Genomic DNA, 26470 nt, shown 5'->3' with positions numbered 1-26470 from the left:
GATATATAGAGGTTATGCCAGGATGTTGCCTTTGAGTTCCGCCTGTAGCATTTTCCAATCAATCATGTGAGAAATATCATGTATATATTTCCTAACTAAAGACGCATGAAGGAAATTATCAACTTTAATGTGACAGGGTAATGCTAATCTATAAGATTCTGGTCTAACCTCATCCAAAATTTCAAATGGTCCAAAAAATCGTGGTGCTAATTTTGGGCAAGTTCCCATCTTCAATGTACTTTTTCTTGGTTTCACCCTCAAATACACATGATCCCGAACATTGAATTCCTTGTATGTTATTTTCCTATCTGCATAACTCTTTTATTAGTCTTGTGTTGTTTTAATATTTTTCTAAATTCTTCAAACTGTTTGCTGAGTTTCTTGCAATGCCTCCAGCCCTAGAATCAGTCTATTCTATGGTTGACTCTAATTGAGGGGTGTATGGAATTTTCTTGCATACAAGGCTTCGAAAGGGATCATTTTAAAAAGATGTCTAATGACTTTTATTGTACGTGAATTCAACTAAATGCGGATAATCTTCCCATTTTGTAGGCCTATCCATAAGATACATTCAAAGAATGTCTTCTAAAACTTAATTTGTTCTTTTAGTTTTTCCATATGTTTGAGGATTTTATGCCATAGTTGGCATCATACCCATAAGTCGGGTTTGTTGGGAGTACTGCCCCTTGTCTGGCAATCGAGAGAGTGTACTTGGGGGTGTACAACCCAAGGAGATTATGATGCAGGTGTTCTACAACATGACTTTTCTGGGTCATTGATGGGAAGATCAGTAGGTAATAGGATGGGTTGATATGACTTGATATGATTCCAGGTTGAGGGTATACATCCCCAATGAAATTCTAGGGTCGAGCATTTACTCTTCTGTTTGATGAGGTATCCTATTGCTCGTTATGGACTGAGTTTTAGCTCCCCCATGATATTTTGGGTAGTAGCCCGATGAAATTTCCAGGTAGTAGCCTGATGAAATATTTATGGGTTGTAGCCTAATGGATAGAGGGTGGTAGCAATTTTCTCCCCATGATTCTTCTACTTTTGATTCGAGAATGTTTCAGCAGATGGAGTTGAGCATATTTTTACACATGATGAACAAGAAGACACATTTATAGATGGACAAGTGTTATAGATGGAATTCACCCTAACTGAGAGGGAGTGTTAAAAATATGCAAATGTGGTCAAATTAACCTTTGGACTACTCAATTGATGGATATGATGATGAAATTGAGTTCCTCTTTCCGAGAGAACCAAAAAATACCTAAAGGTAACCTTATTTGGACAAGCAGAAGTTGGTTTTTGATTTATGCACCCACCAATTTATATTGGACCAGGTTGGATTCACCCACATGCGCACTTGGACAGGCTAGAAAGAACATCAATTGGACCTTGTTGGACACCCCTAGAAGCCTATAAATACAAGTTAGTTTGAAGCTCATTTGGACATCACAACGTCAAGAATCTTCTTCTCTTATATCTAATTTGGTTCAGTAAATTAGCGAAGGAAAAGGTCATATGGAGGTCTGAAGTCTCAGATCTGAAGGTCACTGAAAATTAGGGTTTATGTTCTAGTCGCTTTCACGACATTAGGAAATTTTGATTTTGGTCACAGGAATATTATAGGCAAGAGAGCGACCAAGAAGCTAGAGTCACTCTCATGCTAACTTGATGGGAGTGAATCTAGGTTTGACTGCAATTGATTATACTCCAAAGTTTTGTGAAGTTGTCCAAAGGTTGAATCAAGTTGTCTATGATATATTCAACCACTCTATATAATTTTATGAAGTTTTTGGGTTGTATTGTTGATCATATTGTATTGCGCTCATTCTACTCTCTGTTGAACTTTTTATGACAATCTTATAAAAGAAGAATTATAGAGGGTTTTCCCCGTCGTGGGTTTTTCCCTGGTCTTTAAGCAATTTCTGGCGTCTCTTGTTAATGCGTTTATTGTCTTCTTTGTCATTGTTTATATTATTTTATCTTCAATTATTGTTGATGAATGGAAAGACTAAATGTCACTGGAACTATTGCTAATATTGATAATTGAAGTTTTCAATTGGGCTAAAGTAATTGATATAGCATAGAACAATCTGAAAATTAATAGTAAGGGTTTGGTTCATTCTTTATTTGAATAGCGTTGTCACCATTTCTCTTTACTTTCACTGGTTTTTAGTCTATTTTTCTCCATTACAGGTTTTCACGGATGCTGAAGCCAACATGTGTCATGCCACCAAGGCTTTTATATTTAATTTTTTCATATATCAGAGTTACCATGGAAGCATACAGTTGCAACCTTAGTAACTTGGGTGGCCTAAACTATTTCTTTCCTATGCAATTTACAAAACAATAGTTTTGTCTTTCTTTAGTTTTTTTTTAGTTTGTTTGGATTTAGTTAGAATGGCCACCTACACTCTATTGTTTCATTTTTCCCAATTGTAGGTTTCCTCTTTCAAGCAATATTTGAAGACTTTCTTACTGATTTCCCGGTTCAGAGGAATAAAGGATCGTGGGTTTTTGTTGGGTTCTTCAATTGGTTACCATATGTCACGCCCATTCTGGGTAATGATATCCTCTTGCTCTTTTACATGTTTCCCCAATTCCCACCAAGCTCTATATTGTTAGAGTGTTATCCTATGCTTGTTCCTCCAAGTATAATGATACTAATTTACTCTTCCATTTCTCATTCCCTTGCATGTTAGGAGGAATCCTATGGTAACCTATTATCACTTCTACACCCCCTACAAAGTATTTTTGGCAACCATGGTTTTGGTCACTAGATAGGGAATTCACTGTTTGTTTTCCTTTACTTTCCTAGATGCATGCCTTTCTTTCTAATTATATACACAATTTATAATTGATTTCTCCTAGGTTTCACTACTCATCCTTTTTCCTCAAAATTTAATTTATGTTCCCTTTGCAACAAACATATGAGGGAGCCAATAATTCACTGCAAAAAGAAGGTAATCTTGAGTAGTAGTTTTCTAGCAATCATAGTACCCATTTCCTAATGTACCCTATTTTTATTCTCATATACACTCTAACTAGTGGTTTCCATGTTTGTTTTGTGTAGGTATGCTCACGACCACTCCTTTCCATTCTTATTCAATAAGTATAGGATCCATAATGACTAATAAGTCATTCAGTTTCTTAGGTCAGTTGAATTTCCCCTTCTTCCTATGAGTTACAAAATACCACACTTGGTCCTATTCAATAGATGCATTGATGGAATCTTGTCCATGCTGCTAGGTTTCCTATCCTTTCTGTTTTTCTCCCAGAATGGTTTGGTTCGCACCAGCTATATCGGGTTCTATAGGGTGTTACATCAATGGGTATCCTATCTCTTAATCTTATGTCTCTAGAATACTATAATTAAGATATTAAAGTTCTTATGTTATTAGTGAAATATGCTAAAGATACTACCTTTTCCTATAGGCCTTATTTTGATGCTTTGTTTACTTGGAATGATTTATTATAGAATTCCAATATTCTATGGTTTCAATAACATTTATGATTGTGGTTTCATGCTCTTACCCAAGTTAAAATATGTTCATAATTAGATATACTAAACCAAGAAAGATTATTCGATGTTGATCTATAGATATATATTTCTTCCCTTACACTGGAACAAGTGCTACTATAATTTCTTAATGATCTAAATTTATAAACATGTATGTCTCTTTTTCTATTCATTGGTCTTAATTAATGTGTGGCTCTCAGTTTAATTGATTGGTAAAATTTAGATATCAAGTCCACGCACCTCTATTCAAAACTAGTTAAATCACTAGGTGTATTCATAATAATTATATTTATTATCATGAGGACTAATGGTGCTCAGATTCTTCTACATTAACCATCCTCTATGCATTTTATAAATCTAAAGATCTCATTTTTCACATATCTTCCTATTATGTATGTTACAGATTAAGAATATGTTCTTTCCTTGATATGGATACCGATGATGTGATTCTATTTACTTATTAAACAACAAAAATTCCTTTTCGATGCTCTGATGACTATCTACCTGCATCAAATATTTTCTTCTTTTTTTCCATTCTTAAGCTTCCTATGGGTGCTTACTCTTCTCTTCCAGTCATAGTTTGGCTTGTTTGAGTTGCCTTGATTTTTAACAAGGAATTAGAAGACGTTGGAGCTCTAGATATTCTGAATGTAGTCTATTTCCACCTCACAAGCTCAGTTATCATTATCTTTTCCTTTGCACAACCCTTATGCACAAAGAGAAAATCATAAATCCGTCATTGCTTAATATAATAATAATTCTAGCGGTAATCGAAATATCACTAACACAACGCGTGAATAATAAAAAAAAAAATCATTTGTAATCATATTAGTTGCTCCTACCTCTGTAGATGGTCCAACTATCAATCGAAGATACATATACTAACATTTTTTCTCTTTTAACCTATAGACTAATATCTAAATCCTCTTTGTCACTATACAATGATATCAAATAAATATGGAATTTCTTTATCCTACAGTCATTTTGATCGCTTAGATATACAAAAGCATAAATCTAGTACATTAGATCTAATACACTAATTCATATATATATATATATATATATATATATATATAGATATATATATATATATCTATATATATATACCAAAAAAATTAATCACACAAAATTTCTAACCAGAATAAGGAAGAATCATGGAATGAGTACACTAATCCACCCAGCCATGAATTGACCTCTAGTTCCCCACCTGAGCCAAGACTAATTGCTAGTCAGATCCCTTAGAGCTTAAACCACCCCTTCATCTTCTCAATATGTATATTTCTACATTTTCTTCCATTAGATTTTTTCTATTAGTGTTGTTACATTTTCATGGAAAGTTTTTGCTGCTAAAACCTATATTTATCTCCAACAATGCTCTATCTTTCCATATATTTTTACATATTTATCCATCTAGAAGATATATAAGCACTTGTATCTTGTTCATTTATACAAGTTATGGAAATACCATTCCAATCAATCATAGTTGATCAATACTAATTAATTCATAAATAAACAATACTGATTATTACCAGAAAATGATGGATATCACAGTAACCATGAGGGATCTTTCTCAATCTCTGATTATGATGTCTACTCTCCATATAGGGCAACCCATTATTCTTTGGTCTCCTTATTTGAATCTTCTTCTTATGGATTTTTTTCTTTAAAGGCATCGAGAAAATCTATTTCTTGCAATACACTTCCCGATCTACGGTGAATACCATTCAGATCAAGAGGAGTTATTTGGAAGTACTGTACATCAACATTGTAAGTGGCTTGAGTTACCAGATTGTTTGGGTGTAGAAATAGTTATAAAAGTAGTTTAGTGGGAGTGGATATTTGAGATGGATGTGGTTGAGGTTGTGATTGTGGTGGAGGTGGATGGTAGGGATAGCATAGAGTTGGGTATGGAAGATATTGAGGAAAATATTGAGGATATTGTGGATTTCTCCTATAATGTTCTTGCCAACATTGTTGCCAAGATTTGTTTTGGGGATGAAATGGCCAAGGTTTCCAAGTAAAGGGTGTGTTCCAATTACTTTGATATGGATGTGCATAACCTTGAAATTGTGAATTAGGTTATTTCATTATACCAGGACAACTAGAGTGCTATAGTCCTCTTGGAGCTACATAACAAAGATGCTTTGGTGATTGAATTGCTCTGTTGTCTTCTTGGTAAAATTCCTTCAACCTTGGTAATGATGAACAATATTTAGTGTCATCTGATTTTGCATGGATAACAAACACATCAACGTCTTCCTTTTGATATTTTTTCATTGTTAAAATTTATACTTATTCACTTAGATTGCTAAGAATTTATATTTTAAAGTCATTAAAAAAAATTTCCAAGTTGAGCTTGACTTACCGATCTTGATGGTGATTTACTTACTCTTTCCCTTCCTCTTGATATGAACTTGCAAGTTTCACAAATTTCTTCGAATGATAATTGGTATACATCACCTCTACTCATGAAATCAGGGGGATCATCCACTCATCTCTAATTGTTCTATGTAAGAGGGTTTTTAGTGTGTCATACCCTAAATGATGTAATTTTTCCCTCTTGAAATTATACATAAATATGTCTATTATATCCTTAAGGCTCTCATTTCCTTTTTTATTCATTCTAAATATTTCTTATTTAATATCATGATCTTTATATTTATATAGAAATATATCTTGCATATATTCCATGATCTTATTAAATTAGTCCCTAAACTCATGAACTATTTAAGAACTCTATCCTTCAATGTTGTCAAAAACAATATCAATTTTTGAGTGTTTGGTATGTAATAATAAGATCTACAAAGGATTTAAAATTCAAAGAGAAAGGTTTATGAATCCTTTAACCTCATACCATGGAAGTTGGGTAGGAAAGATGGGGGGATTTTATTCATATGAACACCGATATCAATATATTGAATGGGAAATCCAAGAGGATTTACTTCATTATCATCATCTCCCCATATATCTTATACCTTCTCTTCAACTTGTTCTTCTTCTACCTGCAAAAGTGGATAGTGATGTGGTTCTTATTGCACCACTTGATAAAATGTGGGTGGTTGGTGTAGAAGAAGTTATTTTTTATGCTTTTATAAAAAAATTAAATAATAATGCTAACGAAATGAAATTTTTTGAAATTAAATATTCTGAATGCATTTTTTTAATTTTTGTATAAATGGATCAACTAGGGAATAAAACAATGAATACATTGACCCCTCCTCGGCAACACCACTAAAAGGTGATAATCCTTAGTATTGCAACAAGAATGTTGCAACTCCCAACGCTACCAACTTAAATTATCAACCCAAGGTTCATACAAACTTAAGAGGTCTTGACACTATATGTGTAGCATGAAATGTGTCTTTATTTAGTTTATATGATGCATTTAAGTGAATATCATGAAATAAAACACTAGCCTAATTCCATAATGTGAAATTTGCATCAAAAAGGGAACCTAGCCTATGGAATGGAAATAATAGTGCTTGAAATATAAACCCTATTTTAAAAATAAAGAAAGTAAGCTAATATAACATGCATGAAGGAAACCGAATGTAATCAATCACTGTATTCTTAATAGGTTATATCCATTGGTAAATTTCATTAGATATTTCATGTGCCAATCAAGGAAATCATTATTGTGATATCCAATACATAAATCTGTCGATTAACCCAAATTGTTGAGATGTGTTGCAGGGGTAAGATGGAAAACCCTAAGTGGTATTTGGTCTTTATAAATCATATATTTAGAGCCTAGGGTCATTATTCAAGCCTGTAGAACAAAAACCAAGCTTTTGAAGCAGATCTAGTCAAGTGTACATGTGCTACAGGAGTGCTACAAGTCTACTACAAGCGTGGTATGAATGTTATAGGAGTGACATAACTTACCAAATGCCCAAGAAAATCAAATGAAAATGAGATGGGATAATTTTTTTATAAATTAGGATGTCCTAGGACTCCATTACAAGTGTAATCACTAAAAAATACCCTCGTCAACATGTGCTAAAAAATAGCAGAACATTACTACTCTAAAAATTGGAAATTCAAGAATTAATGAGCTAGTTAGCCTATCAAATGCATAGTCTGATCAAGTGGAAATGATATAAGGTAAAAAAAAATCATTAACTCAAATGTTTTTATAATAAAATATAAGTGGAACCAAATGAAATTAAGCTCATTAACACATACAAAAAATAACAACGAATTACTACTGTTTTGCTACAAGGGACTTCCAAAAATTCTAGATTTGTGAACTAGTAAACCAATCCAAGTAGCTCAATGATGAATATGAATTTTCAAAGTTGTTATAAGAATAGATAATGATTTTGTCTCTATAAATAACATGTAAAACAATTCACTTCAATAATTTAACCAATATGACCTACAACAAAAAGAACCATGAATAGTAAGAATATAAATAAGAAATGCAAGTGAAAGCATTCAAACAAAATAAAGAGATTGTACAAGAGGGATCTGAGTCTCCTTGGATCTACAATACCAAGGATACCAAGATTTCTATGAAGGAAACTAAGCTTTAGAAGCTAAAATTGCACCAAGCTTCGTTATTTGAATCAATCCAAGTACATCCCTCCTAGAAATGAAAGTGGAGATGCTAAATAACCAGTTTTCTCCACAATAAGACTAAGAAATACATTCCCCTAGAGGAAAATTCGAATTTATACTTATAAAAAGTGATGAGGAAGAAATATCCTTGAAAGGAGATAGTTTTCCCCTCCAAAATCCCTAGAAAAGTGGATCTAGTTCCCAATACTAGGAATTTGCATTAAATGATAGGGAACACATTCCTAGATTTTCTCAATCACTGGACCTCTAGAATTTTTGCAATAATTTCATAATATCTTGTTCAATTATTATCCAATCTTTGTCCTCCTATAGCAGGGAGAAAGTCCCTATATTATCTCTTCGTCCAAATCTTTGTAATATGCTCAATATTCTCACAATATTCTACAAAAATAAAGACTATTAGGCACAAATAAGCAATTATCTCTAAACATTCCTAATGAACATGGTAAAAATATGTCACGTAATGAAAAAATAGAGGTTTAATTTTTTAAGGATGGTTATATGGGCCTTAATATCTGTCTAATTTGGAGGCCTATTAGATATTCCACTGGACAATTTGTCACAAAAGATATGACAAAATTATACTTCAAAATATGAAATATACACTACACATTATTTTTGCATAGGATTTTTTATATATAAAGTTAAAATTGAATGCATGTAATATATAAAATATGGAAAATACAGTAACAAAAATGATATAATCACTTTCAACAATAAGAACAAAATATATACTCTAGGAAACATTTCGAGAGAAAACCTAGCTGGTAGGTGAGGTTGGTTTACTCTTTTTATTTCAATGGAAAATGGATGAATGTACTAAGAAAGGAGGCCTATGGCACATGGGGTTTTATAATGCACAAATCCTCTCTTTTCACTCTCTACCCATATAATCTTACCTAATCTACTCATGTATGAGATAAAATACACTTAAATAGAATGGAACCCCTTTCTATCCTAGTGGCCTGGTTATAATATAGCTCGAAAGCCTACTAGTGGTTATTTTTAACTACTTAAACTCTTAAATAGAGTTATAATATTGGAATTTCTAGAGTATTATTCATCATGATCACATGTATAACCCATTCTACATGAAATATGGGTGCTGACATGGCATCCTCCTGAATTATGGTGGTCATATCAGGAAGATCAGCTTTTGAGTGACATAACTTTTGCATACAAACTACAATTGAGACAATTATTGCACATTTGGAATAATTATTCACATAATAGAATTGAAATTTCCATTGAATAAGAATAAAATATTTATCCTAAAAAAACATTGTTTGATGCCCAAAACCACTCTTAGAAGGTTTCAAATCTCAATTTTTGAAATTGGGTCCCATAAGTAAAAATGATCTTGTGAGTTGATTCCTCCACTTTTTCCATTTTAAAATAATTGATTGGATCAATTTTTTTTATTATTATCAAATATGGATCACCTACATCCAATCTGCCTTCTCTCCCTCTCTCTCATTCTTTTCCTTCCTTCCACCATCTCTCTCACTTTCTATATCGTCCTTCCCCCATATCTTTGTCTCTCTCTTCCCTCCTTCCACCATCTATCTCTCTTTGTATCTCTTCCTTCCCCCATATTTCTCTCTCTCTCTCACTCCCCCTTTCCCCATATATGTTTCCTTTCTATATCCCTATCTTTCTCTCTCTCACACACACCCCCTCTGTTTCCTCATATGTGTTCCTCCTCTCCCTCTCTTTCTCCTCGTGAGCTTCGCCTCGCTTGACCCATTTCTATCTATCTATTTTCCCCATACATATTTCTATCTCTCTTTACCTTCCCCATTCTCTCATATCTCTCTTCCTTTCCCCATATATATCTCTCCTTCCTCCTATGTTGTTCCCTCCTCTCTCTCCCCATGTCTCCCTATTTCTATCTCTCTCCCCCTTTTCATATTTTCTCATCTCCATCTACTTATATTTTTCTCTCTTTCTTCCTTCCATTATCTATGTTATCCCCTCCCTCTTCACCTTTGTCATATGCCACCCTCATATATCCCTCTCTTTCTCAAAATATTTTTCCTCCCCTTTATGTATTCCCCTAACTCTATCTCTCTTCTCCTACCTCTCCCTCATTTCCTCCCCCTCTCCCTATCTCTATATCCCTTTTTTCCCATCTATATTTGTTTCTCTATCCCTATCTTTCATTACCTCACTCCATACTCTTCCTACTCTCTCTTTTCCCCTTTACCTCCCTTTTTGTCTCTTCTTATTGATTTATCTCTCCTTATTCTTACGTCCCCACTATATACCTCTCTCTCTTCTTCCCTAATCCTACCTTCTTAGTCTTATAGTCTCTCTCTTTGAATATCACTACTCCCTATCTTAATCCCTATCCCTCTATCTCCCATCGTTTACATCAAATCCTCTATTTACCATGGTTTAGATCGAGTCCCTCTACCCTATTCATGTTCCCTTCCATGCTCTATATATACCCTCTCCCCTACTCCCCTTATTCGCTACTCCCATTGCTACCTACCTCTTCTCTCCCCTTCTCCCATTATTACCTACCCTAATATAATCTTGCCAATATTAGTATCTCTATGACTATCTCTAAATTGATCCCGTTCATTAGTAATATTTGGCTCTGATATATATATATATATATATATATATATATATATATATATATATATATATCCCCCTTCCCCTGTCTCTCTCTTTGTCTACCCCCCCGTACTATAAATATATTTATGTTTCTCTCTTCCTTCCTTATATCCCTCTATCCCTCCATTTGTCTCTATCCTATGTCTCTCTCACACCCCTTGTATGTCTCCATCATATCTCTCTCTCCCTCCACCTATATCTATCCATGATATCTTTGTTTCCCCCTCTCTTTATACCTTGTATGTTGCCCCCCTACATTTGTATCTCTCTTCCCCCACCTATCCTATTCTCTCTCTCTTTCTCTATCTCTCTCTAAAACCCCCTCTATTATCCCCTCTATCTTCCTCTCTCACCCACCCATATGTCTCTCTCCTACATTATTCTCTCTCTCCACCTACTCTCCCACTTGCCTTCTCTCTGTCTAGCTCTCCCTCTCTCTCTCTCTCTTCCTATCTCCAATTCTCTATATAATACACACTCTTTGTCTAACCCCCTCTCATTTTCCCTTTATATCCCTTTCCTTATCCCTATAGATATGTCCATCCCTCCCTCTCTCGTATGCCTAATTATTCTCTCTTGATATCCATTTATCTCTGTTCACTTCCCTAATTCCACCTCTCTCTTCCTTCCCCAATTTATCTCTCTCTTGCTCTCTCCTTGTATGTATATTTCCTATATCCATCCATTTTTCTCTCTCTTGCTCTCCCCTTGTATGTATATTTCCTATATCCATCCATTTTTCTCTCTCTTTCTCCCTAGTATGTATCCTTCTCCCTCTCTCTCCCCTTGGTATGTATCCCTTTTCCTATTCTCTATCTCTCTCCCCCTTCCTATATTTCCTTCTCTCTCTCTCTACCATTCTCTCTCTTCCTTCCCCTATCTCTCTCTCTTCCCCCTCACTATATATATCTTATATCCCTCTTCTTTTTCTCTCTCTCTACCCCACTACATGTCTCCCTCCTATATTCCTCTCTTTCTTTGTCTCTATCTCTTTTTATGTATTCCATTACATTACTCTCTCCACCTACACCTCTTCCCCTCCTCTCTCTCTCTCTATGCATGTCTCTCCTTCTCTCCCTATAATCTATCCCTTGTCTTTCTTCATCTCATCCCAACTTTCTCTCCATCTCTCTCTCTATCACTCTTTCTCTACTTACGTAATCCTCTCCTCTTTGTATATTTCTCTCTCTCCTTAACTCTACCCACTCCTTATCTCTCCCTTTATCTCCCTATGTATTTATCTTAAATATGCCCCCCCCCCCCCAATTGCATGTATCCCTCATATACATATACCTCTTTCACTCTTCCTTTCCCTCTATCTACCCCTATATTTATCCCTCTTATCTCTCTCTACCTGTCTTTCTCTTATTGTATTTGTGTGTGTTCTCCCTACATACATCTCTCTCTCACCCCCAACATATCCCTCTTCTCACCCCCTCTCTCTAACCCCATCTCCTTTTCCCCCAATCTCCCTCTCTCTCACCTGCTTATATGTCTCCTTCCTACATCCCCCCCCCTCTCTCTCTATCTATCTATATCTCTCCAATCTCCCAATATCTCTCTCTAATAGATAGTATATTTCTAATTCTCTCTCTTTTTCACTCTAAGTCACTTTTCCTATTAGTATCTCTCTGTATGTCCCTCTCCCCTATCCCATGATTTCTATCTCTCACCATCCATTTATCTCTCTCTCTCCCATTCCCTAATTCCACGTCTCTCCACCCATTTCCTTGTCCCTTTCTATATCTTTCCATATCTATCCCTCCCCCATATACCCTCTATCTTATTAAATAAATTCATTATTTTATCCTCTATAAATTTATTCATAAATTTATTGACATAAGATAGAAAAAAATGAGGATTTAAATAAACATTACTAATTTTTTGTAATATATGAGATGTGGCTACAAGGCATCCATTTGCATGAATTCTCTTGGGCCAATACTAGGTATGTCATAACGTATTCATGCACATAGTAAAACAACATAGACATGCATAAAATATCATGTTAACTACTAATCCAATTGTAAGCAACAATTGTTGTGATCTATTATAGAAGTTGAAAACATAATTATAAGCATGAACTATTAAATGTTAATATTGAAGTTAAATACCCATTTGTATGTAGCAATAGTTATAAAGTAATATTGATGAAGAATGAAGTGAAGGAGAAGATTGGGAATAAGAAAGATTATTGCTTTTCTAGCTTTTCAAAGAAGATATTGAGGGTGACCATAAAAAAGGACGAGGAGACTACAACATAACTGAGCTTATCATCACCATGAGTCTTGTAATAATTCTGTATACAATGAAAACATGTTATGAAACCAACTCAAGAAAAGATAGAAAAGATAGATCAACGCCTTAGAATTCAGCCTCTTCGAGGGGGCAACCTCCTTTACATTACATAAATGAACAATTCTTGGATGATACAAATGAAAAGACCTCCTTTCTATATATAGGAGTCTAAGGGGTCATAACATAATCAGAGCCGACATAACAATAATAATGTAAGGGCACAATAATAACAATAGTGGGCTTCTATGGGGCACAATAGTAACAATATGGGCAGTACATGGGTACATCAATATAATAAGTGGGTTATACTAATAACAATAAGGGGTTACACTAGTAGTATAGGGGCCTAACATGCCCTTCTCCTTGAAAAAGCGTTGTCCTCAACGCTTGAGTAGTTCTTGATGCTTCTGTATAAAATTCTTGTCCTCCCATGTGGAATCTTTAGCGGGTAAGTTCTTCCACTTGATGAGATACTCTGAAACTGATCGGTTTCATAGCTTTCGGGTTCTTGTTTCTGTGACTGCTCCAAGTTCTAATATGATTTTTCCTTCCTCTTCAATTTCTTGCAATATTGTTTGAATTGGGATCTTTTGCAGCTTTTGAATAAGTGGCCATACTTCTTCATCCTTCTTCCATTCATCCTTTGCTTCGTTTATCCAATATGGTTGGATAATATAAATAGCACAAAACAATGCTTCCACATCCTCATCCTTGAAGAGTCTTCCCATTCGGTAAGGTCGCCATTTTTTAAGTGCATGTTTATTGCCAACATTTCCTTCTCATAAATAGCTTGCTTGAGATGTAGCAGTAAAAATACCCAATCACCTACATCAAAACATTTTTCACTACGATGTTGATCTACCTGTTGTTTCGTTTGATTTTTCACCGAAGTGGCATTATCCTTTAAAAGTTTGGGAACTTGTTGTTGATGCTCGATGTGATCTTTCACTGCTTGAACCTTTTTCTTCTTGATATGTCCTTCTATCTCTAGAGTTTGAGGAGTGGTAATTTCTTCCAATCCGTTACAAGATATGGTCGGATTCATTTCTTGATGCTCGATGTGACCTTTCACTTCTTGAACATTTTTCTTCTTGATATGTCCTTCTATCTTGATAGTTTGAGGAGTGGTAATTTCGAACAATGAATTACAAGATATGGTTGGATTCATTTCTTCTTTCTCGATGTGATCTTTCACTTCTTGCACCTTTTTCTTCTTGATATGTCCTTTTATCTTGAGAGTTTTAGGAGTGGTAATTCTTGCCAATGCTTTACAAGATATGGTCTTCATTTCTTCTTTCTCTGGGGTGGGGTCCTGGTGTATATCTTCTTCTTTTGATGTTTCTTGATCCTTTTCTTCCTCCTCTTCATATTCTATGTAAAATAATTTCTTCTCAGCACACTTATGACCTTTAGTGCCTTTGATATCACAATTGTAACAAAGCCATTTTTCTCTTTTTTCTTCCAATTGTTGTGGTGTAACCCTTGTAGGTTGTGGAAGGCTAGGAGAAACAACACTTCCATCTTTATAGTTGTGAGGGGTATGCTTCCTGGTTTCCATAATTTTGCTTTCCACTATGTCACAAAGCCCTTTTACTCTTTCCAATTGTTGTGGTGTTGCTCTAAAGAAGGTGTTGCTCTTTGTATCCTCATAATGTGCTATCATTTCCTCCGTGAAAATTGACCACGTAACAAGTTTACGAGAACAAAGCCCTTCGTACCATAAAAATTGATCTGGTTCTAAATATGAATATGCAATACATACCTTTTGTAAGAGTTGTACACCATGTAGATCAAAATATTGATCCATCTGAAGTATCCAATTTACTGGATCCTTGCCATCAAACTTCCTCATCTTGATTTTTCTTGATTTTAGGAGCTCGACCTTGAAATGACTGTAACTCTGTACATGCAGATCTTTAAGTTCTGAAATTGTGATCTATAGTAGCCCTCTGTTTCCTCTTTCCAATGCAACTAGTCTGATCCAAATTGGATTCTCTAAGAAAACGTTATGCACAATCTCCCAAGATGACCTAATTATAGACCTTTCCAGAAGAACGAACTTGTTTGAAGTGCCACGTGTCACTGTTTCGACCTTTGGATCTAAAAAAGACATAAAAAAAACTGAAGTCCATCCTCTTTCTGTACCTTATTATGAAATTTCAATCCAATCCCTAAAGAGAAAGTTATGACGATTTTCCCCAGGTCACCTGTTTTGAATGTAATTCAGGAGTCTGAAAAAAGACCAACTTCCTCAGATCATATCTCCGCAAATATCACGCGAAAAGCTCTGAAATTCGGACCCAAGGTGCAGTGTGCTTTCTTCTCAAATGGGTTTTTTTTGCGACTTCTGAAACGTCATACAAAAAAGTTATAGCGAAAATGCCACGATGACCTGTTTGGAGCAGCGAAACCCTAGAATTCAAAGCTCTGATACCAAATGTTATGAAACCAGCTCAAGAAAAGATAGAAAAGATAGATCAACGCCTTAGAATTCAGCCTCTTCGAGGGGGAAACCTCCTTTACATTACATAAATGAACAATTCTTGGATGATACAAATGAAAATACCTCCTTTCTATATATAGGAGTCTAAGGGGTCATAACATAATCAGAGCCGACATAACAATAATAATGTAAGGGCACAATAATAACAATAGTGGGCTTCAATGGGGCACAATAGTAACAATATGGGTACTACATGGGTACATCAATATAATAAGTGGGTTATACTAATAACAATAAGGGGTTACACTAGTAGTATAGGGGCCTAATAAAACATGTATAATATCTAATCGTAGGTTTATGTTCCCATTCTTCCTCAACAATTTCTAATGTAATTGATTAATTATTTTTTCTTCAACTCAACTCAAACTAATATCTAGCCAAATATCTAGCTAATGTTGCATGCATACAAAGATCATAGAAATAGATAATTATGTTAAATATATTTGATGGAATATGTTCTAGATACTATCCATGTCCTTACCCTCTCTCTCTCTCTCTAATTCCACAGAGATCATACAAATAGGTAATTGTGTTGAATATATTTGATGGAAGAGATTCTATATAATAACCATTCCCTTAACCTCTCTCTCTCGCTCTCTCTCGCTCTCTCTCTCTCTCTCTCTTGTAATTCCAACTCTCCTCATACATTTCCATATCCCTTTATGTCTCTCACACTATCTCTCCCTCACCCTTGTCATTGTCCCTCCCTTCACATCTCCATCACATTTTGTCTCTCCCTACATCTTTCTCTCCCTCCAACCCTGCATGTCTCACCCTATCCCTCTCCCTATGTCTCCCTCTTTTTTTCTATCTCCGCATTTACTTATTTCGTCATCTCTCTCTCCCCCCACCCCTTTTGCGTATGTGTGTCCCCCCCATATATTCCTCCCTCCTACATCCATCTCTATATCCTCCCTAGTTATCACTATTTCCTCCTATCTCTCTCTAACCCCCCTCTATTTTTCCTTCTATCTCCCTCTTTCCCATGCATGTCTCCATCCTACATCCATTTATGTCTCCCCCGCCTCTCCTTTCTCTCTCTCTCTCTATCTAACCCACAATAGGAATGTGCATGCATTAGTAATGCTTGCACATTATTTTCCTTAGCATTCCCACTCTTCATTATTAATGATATGTTGGAGAAAGAATACATGTGCACTTTCACCCTTACTATCCTCACTCTCCCTTCCTAGGTGGGATAGATGTTGGATTCGAAATATGCACTCTTTTTTAATGGATATGCATTATTAGCATGTGCGCATTTTTTCTTCTATATGACAAAAGGACACTTTTTTTCTTTTTGTTTCGATCATTTTTTCTCCCATTTTCATCACTGACATTTTCAAATAATGAAAAAAAATTCTATTATAGTTGGTGGGTTTTTTATAAAGTTATTTCCTAAACAATTTTTGACATAGTCTTGTTCTATTAGAGCCTTTCAAATATAGGAAAATCATGCAATCAATCACAAAATTCTAGAAGGAATATGCTACTCCTAGAAAAATTCAAAGAGATAAAGGAAAAGGAAATATTGGGTTGTTGTACATAGTGTTCCAATTGAATAAAAATTACACCATTGATGTCAAAGGGGAAGTCAAATGAAGCTATAGATGGCATGGCTGGATAGTCTTATCTAAGATAAGTTCAATAACTTGACAAGGTCACATTAAATAGGGCCAAAGTGGTTCAATGTGTATTTATTTTTTATTTAATTTATGTTGTTCAAATAGAGATATTGCTAGAATGGTTGGATAGTCCTCTCCAAGGCCTTTTAAATGGTATATCACACTTTATCAAACTCTTCCTAGATAGAAGATATGTCAATTTGAAGTTGACAACTACAATGAGGGAAAAACACAAAATTTATTATGAAAGGCACCCAAGTTGTTAAATGTTGAGAATCTTCAGATTAGATCTATGATCTTTTATTGAAATCCATGGAAATTGGTGCAGGGACTTGCACACTATTTAACAAGTTAAAGAGCATGCATCTTAGGGTTGATCTTACTGTCGAAGAATTCATGAATGATGGATTTGGATATGACATCCATGAACTTTAATGCCTTTCCCATATCACTTTCCCGTCTCCATGTTGATCTAATCAGAACATGAAACATGGAATGCTTTAAAGGACCTTAAGTGGCCCTTAGTAGATAACATGGTAGTGTGAATAGAAGTAGAGATAGCATCTCCATTAACACATGACAGTGAGAAATTTGGTGCACATGATGACATGGTAGGACCATGCCACATGGCATGATGACTAGGTAGTTTTGTTAACCAATTGGATGGTTTTTTAGTGACTCGTATCCCATTTATGGAATACCATGTGTTAAGGGTGACACCACGATGACATGAGCATCATTTTTCCATGGACCCTAGGACTAGGTCACATGGTGAGGGTACATGGAGCCTCCTAAATTTTTTATGGTCACCAAACATCAATTTCACATCATCATTGATTAATCTCAAGCCCTCTCTTATATATATGAGGGTGTTTAGTTTGATTTGGTGTGTGATTTATCATTAAAATATATGTTTGATAAGAGGTGTGAAGAATTGAATTAGATTTGCTACATTGTTTGGACCTAGGTTTCTTTCTTTGGTTACAAGGTAGAATGATATAATATGTGATCTTTGTTGTATTGGTTTTACATAGGAACATTTTAAGCTATCTATTATGCTGGTTTCCCAAATATTTCAAATTCATGCTATATATTTTATTGGTTTCCCATAGGCACAAGACATGCTCTTTCGTGTGTTGGTTTCTTTAAGGCACAAGGTCTCACTCTTCATTGTATTGGTTTCTCATGGGCATAGGTGAGGCTATCTATTGTGTTGGTTTCTTGAAGGCTATAAGGTCGTGCTCATTATTGTATTTGTTTCTAATAGGCGTAAGTCGTTCTCTATGTTTTAATGATTTCCTAAAGATCATAGAGTCGTGGTCTTTATTATATTGACTACCTGTAGGCATAGGATGCACTCTCTATCATGTTGGTTTCCTGAAGGTGCAAGGTCATACTCTTTTTTATATTGGTCCCTTGTAGGCACATGTCATGTTGTTTTTGGTTTACCAAAGGCATAAGTTCATGCTCTTTGTTGTATTGGTTTCTTAAGGGCTCAAAGTTCTTCTCTTTATTGTGTTGATTGGTTGTATGGGAAAATTTGTCCGATATGCAAGATCAAGCCCAAACGCTTATCCTTTACACTATTAAATGTCATACATATCATTAAATGTAAATTTATTGGGAAACACGAATGACTAGCACTGCAGTGGAAATGGTTTTCACTATGCTTGGTTTGGGAGAGGTTAAATGTTCAAATTTGGTCAAGGTTAGAAATGTTTTTGTTTTTTATTTTTTGGCAACAAACTAGTTTTTTTTCAAACCGTTAGGAGGCCAAGAGATGAGTATTTTGTAGAAAAGGTGTCAGGAAAAGATCAATTTGTAGAATGTGCCATGAAAGGATAGTTTTATCGAATAATTATTTTATTATATGGTTTTATATGTTTTTTCATGTGATTTTGAAGCCAAATTGAATTCTGTAAAAAGGATGTGAGTAGAAGTCATTTGTGATCTTTCCAAGGGTGATGAATAATTATGAAAATGTTCTCTTTATGTTATAAAGCTATATTTTTGGTTTTTAGGAAGGTGTTGTATGTATGACCAAAACAAGATTTGAAATAATCTTTCATGGTACTAAATTGATGAATAGTTTGTTGTGATGAATAGGTTTACTAATGAATAAGGCATGATTACATTGGTAGTAACCTGATGAGAATTTTATGATAGATTGATGAATCGGGTTGTGAATGAAGTGGTATAATAAGTTTCTAAAGAATTATTTTATTTGTGATGCACATGGATCAAGTATGAAATATTGTGAAAAATGGTCCACATCAGGTTGAATCAGGAAGTGGTTTCCTCCACCAAGGTTGGTGCCTAAATTAGGTTCAAGCCTAAAACAATTTTGTGCCTTATCATACTCATATTCGAGGATGGTTCCTCAATTAGGCTATAGTGTATTGCACGTGGGTCCTTTCTCATTTTCGAGGTTAGTGCCTCAAGTGGGTTGATGCTTGCCAATTTTCTCTTAGTGGTGGGTGACCCCAATAGATTGATGCTTGCAAGTATGTGTAATCAAATAAAAGAAGAGAACACGAATTTTTTATTTTCTTCAATAAGGGTTTCCGTGTAAAATTTGGTATTCTCATGTGTTGATGTGATGATTTTTACTTAATGCACAATTTATTTCATGGTTACAATGTATGTTATTTATTGATGCACTTATATATTCAATTAGTGATGAAATGGTTAAAAAATAATGAATTTGTCATCACACTTATTCGTCCCCCCTTTCTCAATGTAATATTTATTCTAACAAGTGGAATGAGAGAATCACTACTACATATAGGACTAAATTGCAACGACATAGTCTGATGATATGGCCCATACTATCACAAAGGTCAAGATAAAAAGTCATTTTTTAAGTTTTGGTTCTTGTGTTCATTGCACTTATGATGACATATTTTTCTTTGTGTCATAATTGCAATGTATTATTTTTCATGCATTGTGATTTAGACAGACAATTTTCTATGCTTGAATTGCAATGATATGCAGTCATTGTCACAGTTGTGAGAACACATGGTTTTTTGTGCCTTGAGGTTATTGTTACCATTTATGTGATAGGTCATCTTTGACTTTTACTAGTCATCTAACATCACAATTGTGACAATAAATAAATTTGTAAATACCTCATATGTAAGAGATGTTGCTACATCTTTTCTATAATTAAAATAATTATGAAAGGTTATATGGTATTTTTTGTGAGCATTTTTTGTTTTTGTTTTATATAATTATTTTTGGTTGCAGGAAGAATCTCAAAAAACATTAGATAGGGATCAACTAATCCACAAAGGGTCAATGATGGGAAATGTCATTTCCCTTTCAATTCTTACAGGTGCAGATGTTTGTGGATAATTTTATATGAAACAATTGATAGACATTGTAGGAAGAATGGGCACAATGAAGGGGGGAATGATGATTGTCTGATTATAATCTTATGCTATTTACGAATCATTATATATGTTTTATTTATATTAATCATATTTGTATTTTTTTTTATAATATTTTTTCTATGGACTAATTATCTCACACCATTGTTCGAGATTATTATAAAGTTATCGTGGTCCCCTAGGTATTGTGATTCAAATATTGCACCAAGTATTAGTGCTAGAAATGATGTTCTACAAGTTGAGGAAGATGGAGTGAATATTGAAGCTCAAAACCATAATGATCATATACAAGAATATTACATGATAGTTCCACATGATGGGACAAATCAAGTGATCCAAGATGTGCATGGCGTCGATGAGAACAGAAAATTCTTTATGTGATGATAAATTTGTACTAAAGAAGGTAATGACACAACTTTGTGAAGGTTCAATGTAAAAAATTCTCTCTGGTACATTATTGTTAGTGAAATTAAAGGTTTTGAATGGTTTGTCAAACAATTGTATGACACAGATCCTAAGATATAATGTAATATGTTTCATCAAAAGAAAGGTTATTTTTTTTCCTTTTTTTAGTGTTAATTAATGTGTAAAATAATAATGCAATATTCATGATTAATAGTTTTTACACTAACAATTGATTTTTTATGTTGTACTAGATTGTTAGGTGAATTTATGTTACCATTATGAAATGAGTTACCTTGCAGATATCGAGGTTTATGTGTTGCTATGAAATAAATTGGAATGGAGTATAAAAATATAGATGCATGTCCTAATGATCATATTATATATTGTCGACAAAATGCATCGAAAACTTATTTCCTGAAATGTAACAAAAGTAGATATTGAACTGATCAAATAAAAAAAAGGGTTCCTCAAAATGTTCTTCATCATATTCTGATAATTCCACATTGCATCAATTATTTAGGTGTGAAGGCATAGAAAATTTTATGGATTTCCATGCACAAAAGAGAAGTGAAGATGGGTTTCTTCGAATGCTTGCAAATGGTTATGCATTTAGAGAAATTGAGGAAAAATGGCCACATTTTAAAGTTGAACCTCATAATGTTAGGCTTTCGTTGGCAGATAATGATGTTAATCCATTTGGAGAGCTCAGGTATATTTACTCAGTGTGGCCAAATTTTGTTATCAACAATAACCTCCCTCCTTGGATGTCAATAAAGAGGGAGCACACTATGTTGTCAATGATTGTTTAAGGTATTTTTTTACATTAATTTTTTTAATATTGTAACATTTTAATTTGTCTTGCTTGTTGCATAATATGTTATATTTACTCATAAGTATATATCATAGTAGTAAATGTGTAATTTCAAAAAATTAGGTGAGTACCAAGTTAAAGATATGAATGTATATATTGAGCCTCTTATAGATGAGTTAATGAAGTTATGGGTTGACATCACTATGTATGAAATATATAAACCAACAAGGCAGTGGTAATTTTAATTCGATGGAATACTTTTATGGACAATTCATGATTCCCCAAGACTAACATATTTTTGTGGTATGTAACATTCCATTGCATGACTTTTTCTTTTTCTTTTGTAAAGAAAGCGGCTAGATGTATTAGATAAAAGACTTTCATTTCATGGCCAACTCCATTTACATTCAACACTGACATCATCAACATCAAAACTCTAGTAGGTCCATGACTTAACTTTCCTAGAGATACGAGCCTTCTTCTTTATAATATTACACTGAAAAATGCCCATAAATTATACAAAATTGACCTAGAATTTACATACTATAATACATTATTAACTAAGTTGCCCTCGAAGGGATAGGATATGACTTCTTCCTAGTTATAACCTATGGTCTATGTGTTAAGTTCCAACCCTAACCCCCTTATTTATGTAATAGGGTTGAGTCATAGTTATAGTTAGTTAAAGAATCAATAAAGCCCATATTAATAATTGTAAGTGGTTGACCCTCATTTAAAGAAGGGACCACAGTTAGTTACAAATTGACCATGGTATTAGATAGATGGTATTAATAATAACCATGGTACTAACCCATGGTATTGCATGTATGAATCCTATATAAAGGATAGAGACTCTTCTTGAGGAGTGTTGTGTCTTATTTTGTAATTGAGCCCAGCTCTATTGGAGGTTGCCGCCTCGAAGAGGCAAGTGAACATTGCTTACCTTTCTAAATAATAAAATACATGCTGTTATTTCTTATTGTTCTGTGTTCTAGGTATATTTCTTCGCATATTTGGTATTCTGGTATCTTCTCGTAGGTCAAGAGCATAACAAGTGGTATCAAAGCACTTTCAAGGGTTGGTGGCATCTCAATTTTTAACACGAATCTTTTTTGGCTAGAGACGTGTTCCAGTGTCTTTAAACCATGGAATCTGTCATTGAGCACATAAACCTACGGATTTGGGGAGGCATGCACGCAGGAAATATAAGAGGTGGTCATGCTTGTTGGACTCCCTTGTAACCCCTGTGGGTACCCCTTCGAGTAGTAGCGCATTAGACAGAACCACGCATGGACTGTCTTCCAAGCACCCTCTGGGTATATCAGAAGCCCCCAGGCTCTCTTGAAACCTCGCCATAGATAAACCATCGGCCGTCTTGCTACTACAGTACACCAAGAACAACACTCAGGGAGATTACTCGTGTTTGTGATAGGGTATTCGGGTTGTACGACTAAGGGTATGGTTGATCCTCCTTGGTTAGTTCCCTGAAGGATTGGGCTAACTACTACTATTGGACCCTTATGTATACTGCAATCTGTAGCACCTGACACTCCTTGAAACCATAGTTCCCTTGTCTCTCTCTAGATCACACATCATCATTGTCAGATCAGATCTAGCAGGTTGGGTTCTGTCGCAGCCGCAACAATCAGATCAACCATTCAGATCTAGCAGGTCAACCATTCAAATCTATCAGATCTGCCATTCAGATCTAACAAATCTGCCATTCAGATCTAGCTGGTTAGGTTTTGTAACAATCGCAACAATCAGATCTGCCATTCAGATCTAGCAGCAGGGGTTCGATCACTGCCACATTCCTACTCATACTCTGCAGTTGAGGGTTTCACCAACAGATCTGGCTCTTTGTGTGCCTCCTATACCTAAGCATCATTCTCACAAGACATTGGTTATAATTAAATTTTTGGGAACTGGCTACTGTATTATTCCTAAGCGAGGAGTAAAAATCCTTTCGGAGTGAAAAAAAGAAAAGAAAAAAAGAGAGAGACGCTCCCAGGATGCTTATAGGAGACTTAGCCCATAAGAATCAGGTCGACGAGCTGACCAAGGTGGTACCACTCACTTGTCAGTGTCAAATTTTTGGGTGGTCTGAATTTTTTTTCACAATAACGACAAGTGCACCAAATCTATGCATGGTATAAACCATAGCTCAAGCTATGGCCAATGAGAAGATAGACACCCTTGAACAAAAGTTGGAGGCATTAATGAAGTAGATCCAATCCTTATATGACACAATCACCAAGGCTAAATTGAGGGAACAATTGGAGGCATATGATTTTAATGAAAACCTTGAGGGTGAGTCTAGCCATTCTCTTCACTTCTATGGAAACCACCAACAATCCCAGCCCCAACCACCTAAGCTAGACATGTATAAATTTGATGGCTCTCATCCAGCCATATGGCTAGCACAAATGGAGCAATATTTCACATTGATTCACATCAAAGATGATGCGACTAAGCCATGTGTGGGAATCTTGTACTTGGACCAAGAAAGATGGTAATGGTGGAAGTGGCATCAACGCTGCTATGCAAGGCCAATGACTTGGTAGATATTCTCAGAAGCCCTTTATGATCACTTTGACCATGAATCTAACTTTTTGGGTCATCTTACTAAGCTTTGATAGATAGGCACAATGCAAGAATATATTAAAGCCTTTTAAGCATTAGCTTTCCGCACAGGAGGTCTAGTAAATGAATTCTACTTGGAATGTTTTATCAGTGGTCTCAAAGACACCATACAAGCCCACGTTCGAATGCACCACCCAGTCTCATGGTTGGCAACTTACAAGATAGCTCGGGAAGTACAATCTGTGTTAGCGACCCAATTGACTCATCCAAATTTCATAGCCAAGGGACACCCCACCCAGGCTCCGAGCACTACCCAAACACTTAAGGTTCAAAAGGTGCCACCAGCAGAAATGGTAGAAATAGGAAAGCAAGGATTGTGTTACTATTATGATGAGAAATACTCCCCATGATGTAAATGCAAGGAACCCAAATTCTTTCAAATTGATTCTACTGATCACAGTTCATCTGAGGAAGCCCCACCATTTGAGGGACTAGAGGAGGAAGATGAGGACAACCAACTGGACAATGAGCTTCTAGCTACACCTAAAGAACTAGTTATCTCACTTCTTGCTTTGGCAGGAATTTCTTCTCCCCAAACTCTCAAAATCAGAGGTTTTTTTAAGCATCGCCCAGCAGTAGTCTTGATTGATAGTGGCAGTATGCATAACTTTATCCATCAAAGAGTCGCCAAAGTAGTGCATCATTTTGTCAGAGCAGTCTCTAATATCAAGTTCTAGATTGCTGATGGGGGGACAATGAAATGTGAAGGCCGCTATGAAAATGTCAAACTTCAAATGGGGGCTTATCACCTAAAGACCCACATGTTTTCCATCAACATGGGTGGGTGTGACATTGTCTTGGGTGTTGAATGGCTCCACACACTTGGCCCAATCATAATGGATTTCCAGGAGTTACATATGAGCTTTAAGCAGAATTACCACACACATACCCTCTGCGGACTCGAGGAGGGTGCTCCTTCTATCATCAACTCGCATAGGATGGAAAAATTGTTAAAAAATGGCCACCATGGAGTTATAGCCAAATCTAATGCCATCCATGCCTTCAAACACACTTCTCTTCATCATGAGATGCAATAAGTCTTAAACAACCATCTGCAAGTATTTGAAAAGCCTCGAGCTTCCACCTTCGAGAGGGGAACATGATCATAGCACTACTTTGGTCCTAGGGGCACAACCACCAAATGTGCGCCCATATAGATATCCTTTTGCCTAAAAGAATGAAATTGAAAAAATCATCAAGGAACTCCTGGAAGTCGATGTCATTCATCCTAGCATTAGTCCTTATTCATCACCGGTGGTCATGGTGCTCAAGAAAGATGGGGAATGGCATATGTGTCCAAACTTCAGGGCCCTCAACAAGTTGATAGTCAAAAATAAATTTCCCATCCCAAATGTTGATGATTTGCTAGATGAACTAAATGGGGCTCAATTCTTTACTAAGCTTGACCTTTGCTCGAGCTATCACCAAATTCACATGAAAGAAGTAGACATTCCAAAGACTACTTTCCAAACTCATGAAGGCCATTATGAGTTCTTGGTCATGCCATTTGGTCTCTGTAATGCCCCATCCACTTACAGAGCCTCATGAATCACCTGCTCAAACCATATCTCAGAAAATTTGTCCTTGTTTTCTTTGATGACATCCTCATCTACAGCCTCACCTGGGAAAAACATATTCAGCATGTAGATCTTCTCTCGAAACTTCTTTGGAAGCATAAATTATTTGTTAAATTGTCCAAGTTCTCTTTTGGCATGGAAGAAGTTGAGTATTTGGGCCACATTATGGGGCGTGAAGGTGTCAGGGTGGATCCTGAAAAGATCTAGGCAATGCAGGATTGGTCTCAACCAAAGACCTTGAAGAGTTTGAGAGGATTATTGGGTCTCACCGACTACTATCACAAATTTGTCCGCAATTATGGTCGCATTGCTAGACCCCTCACTCACCTTCTCAAGAAAAATTCATTCCTCTAGAATGATGAAGCGCAACAGGAATTTATAGCTCTCAAACATGCCATGTGTTCCACTCCCATATTGGCACTACCCGACTTCACCAAAACCTTTGTGATTGAATGTGATGCTTTAGGTACAGGTATTGGGGTTGTCT

The sequence above is a fragment of the Pinus tabuliformis genome, chromosome 8 (genome assembly GCF_031772625.1).
Source record: "Pinus tabuliformis cultivar Carrire ecotype Pingquan chromosome 8, CPIR1, whole genome shotgun sequence".
Taxonomy (NCBI): Eukaryota; Viridiplantae; Streptophyta; class Pinopsida; order Pinales; family Pinaceae; genus Pinus; species Pinus tabuliformis.
The sequence above is the reverse complement of the archived record's forward strand: the minus strand, read 5'-3'. Positions refer to the sequence as shown.